Raw genomic sequence first — 11,842 nt, forward strand, 5'->3', positions numbered from 1 at the left:
AGTAAATAAGGAGACACTTGAATCAATTCTATTAAAATTGGGGACAAAACAAAGATGTCCTCTCTCCTTATACCTATTCGATATAGACTCGAAGTTGTAGCTAGGCCAAAGAAACAACAAAGTGGGATTAAGGGAATACAAATTGTCAAAGAACAAATAAAGGTATCTCTATTTACAGATGATATGACAGCATACATAAATGACCCCAAAAATTCTACCAGAGAACTAATACATCTGATAGACACCTTCAAAAAAGTGGCTGGATATCAATTTAACTCAAATAAATCAATAGTCTTCCTTTATACAAATGATAAACAGGCTGAGAAAGAAATTAGGGAAACAACTTTCCCTAACAATTCTTAACAATCAAAGAATTGCTGGGAAATCACCATTATTGACCTAAATCTGTACTACAGTGCAAAAGTAATAAACACTGCATGGTGTTGGTATAGAAACAGAGATATTGATCAAAGTAATATAGCTAAAGATGTAGAAGTAAAACCACACACTTACAGACCCTAGATCTTTGAAAAAAATATACAGTGGGAAAAAACATCTTCAATAAATGCTGCTAGCCTGACTCACTGTATGTAGAAAAATGAAAAAAAAAAAAAAAGACCCATATTTGTCAACTTGTACAAAGTTCAAGTCTAAGTGGATCACAGACTTCAACATAAAATCAGGTATACTAAATCTAATAGAAATAAATTCTTGGGCATATACCCAAAAGATTCTGCAATATATAACAGGTACACATGCTCCACTATATTCATAGTGGCCTTGTTTATTATAGTCAGAAACTGGAAATAACCCAGATAGCTTTCAACAGAAAAATGTATACAGAAAGTGTGGTATATTTGCACAATGTAGTACTACTCAGCTATTAAAAACAATGATTTCATGAAATTCTTAGACAAAGGAATGAAACTAGAAAATATCATGCTGAATGAGGTAACCCAATCACAAAAGAACACACATGACATGTGCTCCCTGATAAGTGGACATTAGCTGAAAAGCTAGGAATATCCCAGATATAAATTGTAGACCACATGAAGCTCGAAAAGAAGAAAGACAAAAGTGTAGATTCTTCAGTCCTTCTTTGAAGGGGTAAAAAATATACCCTGGAGGAAATGAGAGAAATGTTGGAGCAGAGACTGAAGAAACGGTCATCCAGAGACTGCCCCACATGGAGATCTAACCTACTTGCTCTTACTAAAACCAGTCACTATTGTGGATTCCAAGAGGTGCATGCTGACAGGAACCTCATATAATTATCTCCTGAGCGGCTCTGCTAGAGCATGACAAATACAAAAACAGATGCTCACAGCCAATCATTGGACTGAAAGGTAGACATCTCAGGCATCAATTCAAGAAGGATCTTTTGTATTTTGAAGGCTCAATGCCCCAATAAAGGGGAATTCCAGGACAGGGAGGCAGAAGGGATGAGTAGTAGGTGGGGGAGCACCTTCATAGAGGCGTGGGTTAGAGGGTATGAGATGGTGGGTTTCTGTAGGGGAAACCAAGAAAGAGGATAACAATTAAAATGTTAATAAAATATCCATTAAAGAAAACAAAAGAAAAAAGACATAAATATATTATTATAACTAGCATAACTTGCATTAGCTCTTTCCCTGAGTGATATTTATGGATGTTGTGCAATGTTCACCCTTATAATTTAGGTTCCCAAATGCTTGACAAAATGACGACACTTACTCAACACTTCCTAATGGTCATAAAAGTTTTTTCCCCATTTGTATTGCCATTTTCCTTCATAGATTTTTCAGTAATATTTTAAAGAATAAAAGTTTTTAATTTTTAATTCATATAATGTCAGGAATAAAAGTGTTTGGCTTGGGGAAATAGCTAAAATCTTAATATGCAGTCTAAGAATACATTGTAGGGAAGATATTGCTCAAATACAAAGTTGCTGGCATTATGTTTTTGCTCTTTAATGCATACAATGTCTTGTTTCATAGCTCAGTATTTTTCTTACACTCCAAATCTTCCTTGCTGCATCCTGCCTGTATTTTCCTATTTTAGGTAAATTCAATAGTGTTAAAGTTTCTTAAAATAATACACATATTTAGTTAATTAAAATTTGAGTAGGTGAAAGAAAATGAATTCGATAGATTATCTCTTTTTTTCTATGTAGGACAGAAATACAACAATTATTTTAAACATGACCCTAGGTATATTTACTTCCAATTTTCATTTCCTTATGTTGGAGCAGGACATGAGCAATAAGATGTACACTCGTCAATAAGGATGGCCTCGAAGGACTTTCAGGGTTTTTCCATGAGAGTTTCTAAAGGTCTATCACCTGTTCACATACATACTCAGAGCAAATCTTTTAGATATGAAGAAATAACTTATTCTCTAAATATATATTCATAAATATTGAATTGATAAGCTGTACCTTTTTCAGAATATAAATAGGCACAAGAAGGGGCAGTGACAACATCAAGGCAAAATGTAGTTCTTTCTACTGCTTTCCCTCATTGGGTTATGCTGGGCTCAATATGACCCACACACTACAGATGGGAGGACTGCTATTGTCCACCTGTTCGAGTGGCGCTGGGTTGATATTGCCAAGGAGTGTGAGCGATACTTAGCTCCTAAGGGATTTGGGGGTGGTGGTGCAGGTAAGATTGCTTCACAAACTAAATTCAGAGCTTACTATGCTCACATAGGATTCTAATCAGGACTAGTGACATTACAGCACAACTTCATTTCACACAAAACTTTGCTGACAAAGGAAAAAGTTTGATAGTTGTGGCACCTACATACTTTTTTATTCTATATTCTTATCAGGAGGACACATGTAATGTTTTTTATATAATTTCTGGTGATCGTTAATCAATGAAAGTGATCATTTATAGTTTGAGAAATACTTTCATATTATTGATATAGTTCTATGAAATTTAGGTATTTTTCATAGCCCTTTATGTGGTATTAGTTATAACTTTTATTTGTAGGTCTCTCCACCCAATGAAAACATTGTAATTCATAACCCATCAAGGCCTTGGTGGGAAAGATATCAACCAATCAGGTACAAAATTTGCTCAAGGTCCTGAAATTAAAATGAATTCAAAGACATGGTGACGAGGTGCAACAATGTTGGTGTAAGTGAAGATACATTTTCTTTAAATTTATTATTTATGAAACTATTCTCTTTCATGTCTAGTTATTTTGTTTAATCAGGTCTTTTAAAAAGAATTATTTATTTAGTACACATAAGTACACTCTAGCTGTCTTTAGACACACTCAAGCATAATCACATTACAGATGGTTGTGAACCACCATGTGGTTGCTGGGAATTGAACTCAGGACCTCTGGAAGTGTAGTCAGCACTCTTAACCACTGAGCCATCTCTCCAGCCCTTAAAGAAGTTTTAAATATTTAAATTTTACTTTACATTTTAAGTGTTATTAAAAATTCTTATTGTCAGGTTTAGAAATCCTTAACTATGTACCATTTGAGTGTAAGAAAGAATAGCAAACATATTGCAAACTGTTGAGTTTTAAAATTGATAAATATTCAAACCTCCTACAGTATTCCATAGGTATTGATTCATACGTGAGGATTACATCATATTCATGTTATTTTTCATTCTAATTAGAATGCATCCACTTTTTTGGGTGGTAAATACATGCTTTGTTCTATCATGAAGAGACATGTACCTTCCCTCTGGTCTTTAGCCACGTATAAATCTAACAACATGTATAGATGAAGCTAAGATTTTTCTCCTTGTAATCATGTAAACTGTCAAGCACAACAGTCTCTCAGATTTATGTCATATCTTATATTTTTTGTTTCTAGTTATAGTAGTTTGTTTCTCTTAAGAACTCTATATTCTTTTTCACATACTATGACAAAAGTGGGTCTTATTTCACATTAGTTTTCTTTCTCACTTGACTCATGTTTATAAAGTGATTATACAGAACAGCAGATGAAATATTTTGGAGCTTTTATGGGAACACTATAATGAAACTATAGAGTTTTAAGTCTAAATGAAGTATGCACTTTTCTTTCTTAGGTCAGGATTTATGTGGATGCTGTCATTAATCACATGTGTGGTTCAGGCAACGGTGCTGGAACAAGCAGTACCTGTGGAAGTTACTACAATGCTAATAACAGGGAATTCCCATCAGTTCCCTACTCTGCTTCAGATTTTAACGATAATAAATGTAATGCAGAAATTAATAACCATAATGATGCTTATCAGGTAATGAGGGAAATGGTGTGGGAATAAAGAACTGTTGATGCTTGAATGGGCAGAAATTCATGAATACCATTGAACTTTTCATTTAGATTCCATAGGAAAAACCTTTACTAAGAAAGAATCCTGAAAACACAGAAAGGTAAAATTTACTGTATTTTTGTTTCATCATTTTATAAGGATACACTAAATTCTATGAGAAAGGCAGGAATGCTCTCTTGAAAATTTGTCTGTAAAATTAAAACCTCAATGTTATCAATGATATAAATATGACAAAATGGAAAATGTTAGACATACAAGTCATATAGAGAAGCAGTATTCAAACACTGTTACAGTCTCGATTTTGTATTAGTGGACTTAATATAAGCAACTTCTTGGCTTTGATTTTATGACCAAAGCAAAATCAAGAAAATCAGGAAGTATAAAAGAAATGGTGAAAGAGATGTGAACAGAAAGAAGAAAGAGAAAGAGTGAGAGAGAGATGGGGGGAGGGAGTGGCAGGGAGAGGGGGGAGGGGAGAGAGAGACAGAGACAGCAAAAGGAGGAAAAGGATCAGGAATTAGAATGAACGGACTAAAATGCTCTCCTATTTTAATCTTCAATATTGTTTACAGTTACAGGTAATTTTAGAGTATGTGTCCACATTAGAATATCAATACACTCCACATACTCATCAGAACCAATATATAATTTGCTTTTGATAAATTTGTGAGTGACTGAATGAGAAAATATATTCTAAGGCAGAAATGGACTTCGATAAATCAATCCCGTTTTGCCCCAACAGGTCAGAAACTGTCGTCTGTCTGGCCTTCTGGATCTTGCACTTGAAAAACATGATGTTCGTACCAAGGTGGCTGACTATATGAACCATCTCATTGACATTGGTGTAGCAGGGTTCAGACTTGATGCTGCTAAGCACATGTGGCCTGGCGACATAAAGGCAGTTTTGGACAAACTACGTAATCTAAATACAAAATGGGGGGTTAGGGATTTAGCTTAGTGGTAGAGCGCTTGCCTAGCAAGCACAAGGCCCTGGGTTTGGTCCCCAGCTCTGGAAAAAAAAATACAAAATGGTTCTCCCAAGGAAGCAGACCTTTCATTTTCCAAGAGGTACAACACTATATAGGTTTTTAAATATTTTGATTTTATACTTTAATTACAATGTTTCCTTTTGCACCTTTTTACCTCCAAATTCTTCCCTGTATCTTTCCATATTTTCTGTCACATTCCTGTCTTGTTTTTATTTACTCTTATTATATGTATATGAGCACATGCGTGTACAAGTACATATACATGTATTTGCATATGTACTTAAACACATAACAAAACACATATATGTTTACTATATATAACTGTTGCAATTTATAGTGCTTCATATGTAAGTGATTCAGTTCAGCTATTGTTCCCGATATGCATGTGTTTTCAAGGTTGACTTGGTACTAGACAGCCAGGGTTTAATGTCCCATGGGATTTTCTTTAAATAAATAATTTAAATAGATAATTGATAGCAGACTTCTCTAAGCATGTAATTAATACTGTAGTTTAATAACACAGTCACATGTAGCCTTATCATTGCTCCATTAAAAATATGAGTGTTGTTAGTCAGAATATGCAGGTTTAATTGTTTATCACAATATTTATCAACATTTATCAACATTAATGTCAATTATCCATCACTTATATTCAAAGGTATCATTTTAGAAGACACAAACATCATAATGCTTATTGTCTAAAGCCAATCTTCTGATTTAGACTTTTCTGACATACTCTCAGAGATGTAGGTGTTTAAGCCAAAGAGATTTAGAATTTTACAAGGCACACTTTCACTTGAAGTGTATGGAGGATGACACCTATTTATTTCTAATATCCTTAGAAGTTAATGAACCCTTCTAATGTTTACAAGATAGCAAGAGTTACCATATTGTGAACGAGTAAATTTTCCATTCTGGCAGTCACCCTAGAGGATAAAAATTACTCTATTATAATTTGGTTCATAATTTGATTTCTTACAATATTTTGACATATGGTTTATGAATAAAATCAGAATTATCTCTGTATACTAAAAGGCATTAGGACCATTTATGTAAAGAATTATTTTCAATAGTTTTAAATAATATTATCTTTCAATAATAAGATTTAAAGATATACTTAAAATGACACTTGCTCCAATTCTCTCATAGGTCATTGATCTTGGTGTTGAAGCAATAAAAGGTAGTAGTAAGTACTTTGGAAATGGCCATGTGACAGAATTCAAGTTTGGTGCAAAACTTGGCAAAGTTATCCGCAAGTGGGATGGAGAGAAGATGTCTTATTTAAAGTAAATATGTACCATTACATCATTGGTTCTATCATATATCTATTGTCATTAAGATATACTTTTAAGTATTCCAATTTAAGTTATTGATTATCTGTTAGGCTTACTGTTCTCTTAACCTCAATGAATCATGTTTTTCATTTGGTACATCCATCACCTGATAGCAGGGGAAATCCCAAGTATTACTTATGAGTTTGTCTGGATGTGGTAAGTCCATCAGATTCTAAGAATTATTGCTCATGACCTACTAAAAATGTTCGAACCCTAAGAATAATTATATTCAGAATGTTCTGATAACGTGAACACACTATGGAATTTCTGTATGCAGCACTAGAGAATTAATTGATAATTTCAAAGTTTGTAATTTAAAAACACAGTTATAAATTTATTTCCATTCTATATAATATGGATGTCTTAATTCTCAAGTCCATAATATTATAATACAATCAAAAATTCTAAAAAAAAAAACAAAAACAAAACTAAAGGTTATATAGTAAGGCCAAAATGTGGATAAAATTCTCATGTATCTTATAGAAAATTCTATAGTGCACACATCTCTATGTGAAGACTTATGAAATTGTCATTTATGAACATAAGTGAGGATACCATAGATAATGTTATGGTAATCATTGTGAATGAGAAATATCCTTTTCTTTAAAAAATGCAGGAACTGGGAAGAAGGTTGGGGTTTTGTGCCTTCTAACAGAGCCCTTGTGTTTGTGGACAACCATGACAATCAGCGAGGACATGGTGCTGGAGGAGCATCCATCCTGACTTTCTGGGATGCTCGGTAGGACTACGTTCACTGCTGCTGTGGGGGCTGCATTTAATGAGAGTAAAGTATTATATACTTAGGCTGTAATATTCTTTTTCAACTTTCAGAATGTGTAAAATGGCAGTTGGATTTATGTTGACTCATCCTTATGGATTCACATGAGTAATGTCAAGTTATCGTTGGTCAAGAAATTTCCAAAGTAAGTCTAGGAATTTTCTGAAGCATATTTTAATCTACAAAAAGGGGTTCTGGTTTAACTTCATGTGATGTTAGGGCATATGGTGCTTATTATTATGTATTTATTCACTACAGTTTTCTAAAGTGAGGACATTGAAAAAGTACCTGGTAGTGAAAAACATATTTGAAGTGTAACAAAATATGGAGAGAAACAGTTATGTCTGTTAAAGCCCTGACTCTCAGAGATGACATTGAATTATGGCTATTGATACTAAAGAGAAATTCAATTTTTTTTCTACCCTTGGTACGATCAATGTCATCATATGAAAAAGAGATTTTTTCCCTTGTGGAATAAGAAGGCAGCTTATTTAATGGTAATCAAAGGAAATTATAATAGATATGAGCTTGTGAGTATCTCAGAGCAGTGATTTGCTGAATCAATTGATGGGTGACTTTATTTATTTGCAATATGTATTTGTTTGTTATGTATAACCTTAAATAATTCTAATATTGAACTAAACAATTAAACAATCAGATATCTAAAAGGCTATGTCATGATTTCTTTTTCAGTAGGAAATCTAGATTTATAGCACATATCAAATATAAAATACAAATATCACTTCTTTATATAATAGTTTCCATTTCTTTTAAGACATGAGTCCCCTTGTTCTGTTTTTAAAATTTTTTTGAATAGGTTTCATGAGAACAATTAGATATTTTCCTAAAAGCATATGAAAATATTTTGTCATCATAAGATGGTTATTTACACTTGTGGAACTTAATAAAGGCAGAATAATTTTAGCCTATTTTCAGGCAGAGATGTAATAAATAACCCATTATTAACTTAGAAAGTATATGTTCTTTACTTAATATAGAACAACATATCTCATCTATGAATAAACTGAATATATATGTAATGTATACTGATGTAGATTTCTCAGGTAGTAACTGAAGTCTTTTCTTCAACCCTAGTTTTTCTGACTCTTTAGTTTCCTTATTTTAGTCATATTAAGAGCTTATACTGATATTGAGCAGAAAATAGGATATTTACAAAACGTTTCTGATGTTGCTAATATGTGTTTGGAAAACCCAAGTTTGAAAAGAAGGTGAGACTTCAGTGAAGGCCTGTTATAAAGATTGAAGTACTTAGAAAAATTAGACACTGCAGAGACAGAAGAGTGGTTTTGCGTTTCTGTAGTGTAAGGAGTCAGGCTGCTACAAACATTCAGTGATCTGATTTTTCCAATAATGAAGGATGTGAATGACTGGATTGGACCACCTAATAACAATGGAGCAACAAAGGAAGTGACAATAAATCCAGACACCACTTGTGGCAATGGCTGGGTCTGTGAACATAGATGGTGTCAAATAAGGTGAGAATGTCCCCTTCAAACCTTATCAAATAAGGAAGTTGTTCAATCTTTTATTTTAAACTGTTGGATTAAAGGGTACCAGCATTTCACCTGATCCTGTGCTTTTAGGAACATGGTTGCCTTCAGGAATGTAGTCAATGGTCAGCCTTTTGCAAACTGGTGGGATAATGGCAGCAACCAAGTGGCTTTTGGCAGAGGAAACAGGGGATTCATTGTCTTTAATAATGATGACTGGTAAGTGGATATTGATTAGCAAAGGGTTGTATAATATTAGACTCCAAGATGATTCTTTTCTTTTCCTATTCTTTTCTATATTTCATATGTAATAATTTTTTGACAATAAATTTAAGCTCCAAGTAAATATTCCTTATACAAAAGAAAAATGGTATTTGCTTTCCTAGTTTTCTTCTATTAATACAATTTTGATTTTTGTGATCTTTAACCTCAGTGTTACACTCAGTGTAACATATATTCTTAGATATAAGCTGATATTTTTAAAAATTTTTTATTAGATATATTTTTTTACTTACATTTCAAATGTTATTCCCCTTCCTGGTTTCCTGTCCATAAGCCTCCATTCCCTCCCCTCCTCCTCCCCCTCCCCCATACAGGTACTGCTCCTACCATATTCCCCTGCATTGGGAGCCCAACGTAGGCAGGACCAAGAGCTTCCTCTTCCACTGGTGACCCTACAAAGCTATTCTTTGCTATGTAAGGTCTTTTGGTACTGGTTTAGTCCTGGAAGATTTGGTTGGTTGGCATTGTTGTTTTTATGGGGTTGCAAGCTCCTTCAACTCTTTCAATACTTCCTCTAATTCCCCCAAGGAGGTCCTGTTCTCAGTTCAGTGGTTTGCTGCTAGCATTGACCTCTAAACTGGACATGCTCTGGATGTGTCTCTCAGGAGAGATCTACATCCGGTTTGTTTCAGCATGCATTTTTTAGCTTCATCAATCTTATCTAGTTTTGATGGCTGTATATATATGGGCCACATGAGGGGCAGGCTACGAATGCCCATTCCTTGAGTCGCTGCTCCAAACTTTCTTCCATACCCTCTCCTATGGATATTTTTCCCCTTTAAGAAGGATTTAACAGATTTTATAAAGAATATAGATAGTAAATATATATCTTATCATCATTAAAATGTGTGATACAAGTACTGGAGTTCTTTTCCTATTATCTTTGATTGCAACTCATACATTAATCCATTATAATTCTAGAGAGTCTTCCATTATCTGGCTGCATGTTGTATATATTTTAAAAGCATATGAGTCCTTGCATTTAGCATATGAGTTTCTTCAAGCAGTTGCTTACTCTGGCTTTAAAACCTTCCTCCTTGTTCTTTCACCTGAAATACTTCTATCTGAGCTTTCTTTCATGACTCCCTCACCTGTAGTACTCCAAGTCAGATACCAGGAGTGGTGTTTGCTACTGTGAGGGAAGAGGCACCATACATATAGGTGTGAGTTTGAAATCATCTTGATCTGCATAGTGATTTCAGTACAGCCATGTCTTTCTGTGTAGAGAGACCCTGTCTCACAAACAAAACAAATCAAAAATGTATTATAGCTCAGAGAATCTCTTTGGGAGACAGTGATCTGTTTCAACTCAAAGTCAGCTTTCTATCTGGTGAAAAATGTTTTTCGGTAAATCATGCTTTATTGCCAAAAGCAAAATAACTGAAGTGCATAATCTTTTTTTTTTTTACCAAATGAACACATGGAAGGACATTTCAGAACCTGAATTATTTTATGCAAACTCTTTTCTAAAACAAACTTGTATGATATCCTTAGAAGTGCTAGATTAATTAAACATAGAAATATTTAATACTAGAAATAATGCCATGTGGTATCATGTAATCTATGGATCTGTGAAGAATGAATGCTATTAAAAAAATTAATCAGACTTTAATCCAGCAGAGGACCGACTGGAAACAACGAGAGTCCTCACATGAGGACTTTAGTGCTGAGCTTCTCTGCATTTTCTGTGTTTCTCTGTCTGTGTCACTGCAGGCAATGAAACAAATGGACATTTAAAATAATGACTTTGGTATAGAGAATTTGCTTGCTCCAGCTGACACTGTCTTGGTATTGGGATTCTCTTACTGAGCTCTGAGTTCTATTGTTCTATAGCACACGGTTGGGGCACTGATCGTTCTGTGGATAATACATAATGAATCTTCTTGCATGTGACTGGCATGAATTCCAATTAACTACTAATTGTTTTTCCCCAGGGCTTTGTCAACCACTCTACAGACTGGTCTTCCTGCTGGCACATACTGTGATGTCATTTCTGGAGACAAAGTCGATGGCAATTGCACTGGACTTAAAGTAAATGTTGGCAGTGATGGCAAAGCTCACTTCTCTATTAGTAACTCTGCTGAAGACCCATTCATTGCAATCCATGCCGACTCAAAGTTGTAAGAGTCAAATTAAAGATGTGAAAAAGCACATCAATTGAGTCTGTGTTTTTTTCCTGGGATCCATATTATATTTTATTTCTAATTTGTTTCTTTTTTAATATGTTTAGTGTTGCATATTACAGGCTCATATTTCCCCTAGTTTTTATTTCCTTGTAGTAAAAACAATAATAAATAAATTTCATTATTCTGAAATCCCAAAACTCACATAAAATCATCATATAACTACATGCAAGTTCTAAGCATTAACAGAATGTCTAAATATTTTTCTAGAATACTTTCAGATATCTATAAGTTAAATGAAATATGCTATTATTTTGCACTGTCTCCAAGTGCAAACACAAACTTTACTGATCAAACTCTAGTAAAACATATGAATTATTGTATTCATTTTTACGTTTCCAACATATTTTTGGAGGAGTGGTGTCTGATTGGTCTGTGAAACTCATCTGAGGCAACACTGGGAAACAATAGTGGCTATCCTCCTAGCAGCTCTTTTCCCCTTCATTTGTAATTCAGAAACACTTAGCTGGCACTATGTACATTTCATATAACAATAGTATGTTT

General features: G+C 34.0%; 1 pseudogene; it reads left to right on the top strand.

Annotated features, from left to right (window-relative positions):
- Positions 1-2,470: 2,470 nt before the first annotated feature.
- LOC116895349 lies at positions 2,471-11,279 on the top strand (annotated as a pseudogene).
- Positions 11,280-11,842: the final 563 nt, after the last annotated feature.

Source organism: Rattus rattus, chromosome 3, assembly GCF_011064425.1.
Source record: "Rattus rattus isolate New Zealand chromosome 3, Rrattus_CSIRO_v1, whole genome shotgun sequence".
Classification (NCBI taxonomy): domain Eukaryota; kingdom Metazoa; phylum Chordata; class Mammalia; order Rodentia; family Muridae; genus Rattus; species Rattus rattus.